General features: G+C 39.0%; 1 protein-coding gene across 1 annotated transcript in view; it reads right to left on the bottom strand.

Annotated features, from left to right (window-relative positions):
- LOC143021085 (uncharacterized) overlaps positions 1-4,598 on the bottom strand; it is a 27,020-nt gene extending 22,422 nt beyond the window's left edge. Inside the window, exon 1 of the mRNA XM_076178389.1 lies at positions 4,421-4,598. The gene's annotated coding sequence lies outside the window, so the exon portion shown is untranslated. The remainder of the gene's footprint in view (positions 1-4,420) is intronic.
- Positions 4,599-5,000: the final 402 nt, after the last annotated feature.

Here is a 5,000-nt window from a genome sequence, read left to right as displayed (position 1 = left end):
TATTGACTGGGATAATTCGAATGTAATAATTTCTTGTAGATCCTTATTAGAAAGAAACATCATCGAATCCAGTCATATTAAACAAACCTTTGACCATAATATCAATTTAAGTTTAGGATTACTTAAACTTGATGATTTTGTTATTGATAAAATTGTAAGAACTTCTCCAAGTGCTACTAAGCGGGGGTGACGTAACGTCATGGACCAAACGTCCGTATATGTAAACATCGGCTCTACCTGATTGTGAAGCATCTTGTGTGTACTTCCCATGTTCCTAGCTTGTCTTTTACTTTATGTATATATATCCACCTTTGTCTCTGTAACTATGTATTCCTTGATAATGTCTTAAATAGACGAAAACGTTAGGACTAAGCTTCTTATTTCCCAGTGGTTTTTTCTGCATATATACACATATATGTATACATATATATATGTATATATATACATATATATGTATATATATATATATACATATATACATATATATATTTTAACTGATTTCAGGAAATCATATGCAGCCAAGGGAAACCGTCGTTACTATCTGGGCTGTGATTACTAAAAAGAAATATGACTGAGACGATTAATAAGCTTGTGAATTTTCACACGAGTTGCACTAACCCCCGGAAAAATATTACTTTGTTTACGGGTTTTATTCATTTTTCTTCTACCGCCAGAAGATTTTATTTCACTTATTAGTATCTGAACCTGCGTGGATTATTCTTATTAATGAAAACTAGTGTGTGTGTGTCTGTGTGTGTGTGTGTGTGTGTGTGTGTGTGTGTGTGTGTGTGTGTGTGTGTGTGTGTGTGTGTGAATGATTGCACCTTTCTCACGCGTTAATAAGTCGCCACACATCAACAGCATTTCATAAACATTAGAACTTTTACGATCAACCTCTCCAAAAAGCGTCGCCAAAGAGTCGGGCCTTTGCACATCCACCCCTTTCCACACAGTAAGTACCTTGTTTGTCCCCTGGTTTGTGTACATCCCCCATAAACTGCACTGTGGCTGTACGTTGACCCGGCGTCCAGAAAGGGACGGGGCTATGAATGACCACCAAACACAGACAACCTCCATAAAACTTTACGATTGACAAAGGAGGTCCATTATGCTCTCGGCCGGAGTACCATGGTCTCAACCAGGAAGCTTCTCCCGCGACAGTGAATATGTGCCATCCGTGGTGGTGGTAACGGTGGCAATGGTGGTGGTGGTAATGGTGGTAGTGGTGGTGGTAGTGGTGCTACTATTGGTTATGGTAGTGGTAGTGGTAGTGGTAGGCCTACTAGTAATACGAAAGACAAGAATGTATAAATGATAATAATAATAAATATAATAATAGCAATAATAATAACTAATAACAATAATGAATAATAACAACAATAATAATAATAATGATAATAATAACAATAATACTAGTAATAACAATAATAATAATAATAATAATAATGATAATAATAATAATAATAATAATAATAATAATAATAATGACAATGATAATAATAATAATGATAATAATAACACCAGCAATAGTAACAGTAATATTTACAATAATGATGATATTAATAACAATAGCAATAATAATTATATCAACAATGACACTAATGATGAAAAATCTCGACAAAACAAGACACCATTCCCGCGGTCGTCATCGAACAAGCCATTCCAAACACCCCAACAACCGCACCTGCGCGTATTTAAGATTGCTGCTTTGTGAGGGAGAGAGAGAGAGAGAGAGAGAGAGAGAGAGAGAGAGAGAGAGAGAGAGAGAGATACAGAGACAGAGGGAGACAGAGAGACGGAGAGAAACAGAGAAAGAGACAGAGAGAGAGAAACAGAGAAAGAGACAGAGAGAGAGAGGGGGGAGGGGTGATGGGCGTCCGTGTGGAAATTATAATTATGTTAAAAAAAAAAAAAAAAAAAAAAAAGTTTCCGCTGGAGAGGCTGGTGTCACAGGGTAACGGGTCTGGCCGCACCATAGTCGTTTCCCGCATGAAAAAAAAAGAAAAGATAAAAAAAATGCTGTCAGTCATTTCAGTGTACATATAACGAAGCATACGTCATTTATCTTTGACTGTGATTGGTTGTATCTTCTTATTAGATGAAGTCACGATAACAATTTTGGACCTACCCAGTGTCTTTGATTATACTAAATTCAATTTTTTTTTATCTATTTAGGAAAATGACCTAATTGTAAGCTTACTACATAGGGAAATACGTCACGTACTCGACAAGAAAAAAATTCCTATTGACGCTGTGAGAAATGTAATGCAGGTCAAACAATTTGTTCGTGACGAACATAGGTATTGTAAAAATAAATTGATAAATAAATGAATAAATAAATAAATGAATAAAAACAAATGAATAAAACATAGCGGCTGGAGACCTTTCTGTCCAATAAGGCCCGATTGCTAAATATAAAATAAGTGGGACGAATGAATCGAGAGTTGCTCCATATAATCTATGAGAAACGTGCACCATACGAGTGTGTATTACGTCCCTGCGTATGGTTAAGCGGCTGCAAGAAACGTACAAGAATTATGAACGCAGCACACAAGGCTTTACACCAAGGAAACAACTTTGATATTTGTGCTAAATTGAACTGATCATGTTTGAACAAGACCTTTTTAGGTTCAAGTCCTATTAAGCCTGACGACCAATAAATAAATAAATAGATAAATAGGAAAACAAATGAATCAAAATAATTAGTAAATATATATAAATGAATGGATAAATTAATAAAAATAGTTAAGTAAATATACAAATAAGTACATAAGTCAATCAATAGATAAATGAATTACTTGATTAATTAATTAATTAATAAAACGAATAAATGAGAATTCAATATTCACCCGAGGAAACGCTTTGGAAGATGGGAGTTGACAAATATGTAGTACTGTCCAAGATCTATATATATAGACCTTGGTATTGTCGACAGCGTTGACGCGTAAACGACGAACTGTTTATCCAAGTAATTCACACAAAAAGAGAGAAAACAAAAAAGAAATAGGAATTTCTCAAATACTTCGGTAAATACACTTCACTTTTCTCTCTCTCTCTCAAGAAGAATATCTCGAAATATGGAATCACCTTCGCCTTCGGAACGAAATATGGAGGCATCTTTATTCAGTACAGAGGGCGTCGACGAATCTATGTGGTTAGGGCTATGTCTCCCTCATCGACATTTATAACTCTGTGACGTCCAGTAGTGTTTATATTTTGGCTAAGGCCACACTATTCCATCCAGCTCGAGGGGTGAAGGGTGTCACCCTTCCTCATTATCACCAAACTGCATGTCGCCAAATTACGTTTTGCCAAACTGCGTTTCCCTCAAATTACATTTCGCCAAGTTACGTTTGCCAAATTTTATTTCGCCAAACTTTCTGAAGTTACATATTTCTTCAAACTCCCACAATATTGGTTTGGTTGGATTAAGTTAGATAAGACTACGTTACGTCACATTATATTACCTTCAGGTAGATTAAGGGATTTGGCGAAATGAGAATCTGGTTAAACAATTTGGTGAAATAGGAATAACTAGGAATGAACAAAGGTTTCCAAGCAAGACAGCAGCCACCATTGCCCTGTGTGTTAAGGAACAAGACACAACGCCGGGTCACAAACACATGGACAGACTAGACAGACACCTGCAATGGGGCGAGGGACAGACAGGTGTGCTGTCTAGACAGACACAGGTGTGTGACAGGTGTTCATGGGCCCGGTAATCAATGGTGCTTGTGAATATCGTACAGTCACTTCATAAAATGTTGTCTCTCTGACAGACTAGACAGACACCTGTAAGGAGCCGAGGGACTGACAGGTGTGCTGTCTAGACATACACAAGTGTGTGACAGGTGTTCATGGCCCCGGTAATCAATGGTGCTTGTGAACATTGTACAGTCACTTCATAAAGTTTTGCATATCTCTTATCCCATGAATATACGTAAATAAAAATTTCTTTTGTTATACTACTTAATGTATTTTTCTATAGATGAGTTGTATTGTATTAATTTTTTCACACAATTCCATCTGAATTCATATTCCAATGCATACTTTAGTGCAAAATCAGCTACAGGAATTTTATGTGTGATTGTACAAGTAAGAATTTTACACACATGTGTAATACACGTGTATGGGCTTCATAGAGCCAAAAGACAAGTGTGGATTTTGTCCATAGAGGACAGATGTGCTCGATGAGTAGACAGGTGTGTGAGCTGGTAGATGCCGGGCGATGTGGGGGAGACGAGGAGGAGGAGGAGGAGGAGGAGGAGGGGGTTGGGTAGATTGTAGATGTGGGAGGGGGAGGGGGAGAGAGTTGAAGTGACAGATGTTTATGATTTGATTCTAGAGAGCAGACAGGTGTCCTGAAAGGAGAAAATAGATCGAACAGGTGTGGTGACTAGCTCTGAACAGGTGTACTTACGCAAATGTAGAGCGAAGGACTGAAGCTGGCTAAAGATGCCCAAGGCGGGAATAGTCAAAACAAAACAGAACAAATTAAGACAAAACTCCACCAAACGCTCTGACACCTCCCAGAAACACCTCCTGGACACAGGTGCTCACCTCTCCCGTGTCAGGAAGCGAATGGCCAGGTGCCTGCAGCCTACAGGTGGTGACCGGACTGAATAATCCAGCAGAACACCTGCCGGTGGCAACACCGCGCTCCCAGCCAATCGGAAGCGAGCGCGGGGAAGTGTTGCCATACTGGAATGACGAGTCGACGATTTGAGAGCCGGAAGGTGCAGGCTGGCGACGGAGTAGGAGAGGTGCCATCTGTGGTTGGATGGGGTCACCGGCTGGGGAATGGGTACCGCAGGTCACCAGCTGGGGAATGGGTACAGGTTACCAGCTAGGGGATAGATGCAGGATACCAACTGAACGATAAAAATATACATATATACAAAATGCCCTGGAAATCCTAGTTTTTCACCTCTTACTGCCCACAAGTCCTTCCGAGTTGAATAGAATCACCTGGCGCCAGTCAAAACGAGATCACCACACAA

This window comes from Oratosquilla oratoria, chromosome 1 (genome assembly GCF_046742065.1).
Source record: "Oratosquilla oratoria isolate Oo_2021 chromosome 1, ASM4674206v1, whole genome shotgun sequence".
NCBI lineage: Eukaryota > Metazoa > Arthropoda > Malacostraca > Stomatopoda > Squillidae > Oratosquilla > Oratosquilla oratoria.
Note: the sequence above shows the minus strand (reverse complement) of the source record. Positions and strands in the feature narration are given on the sequence as shown.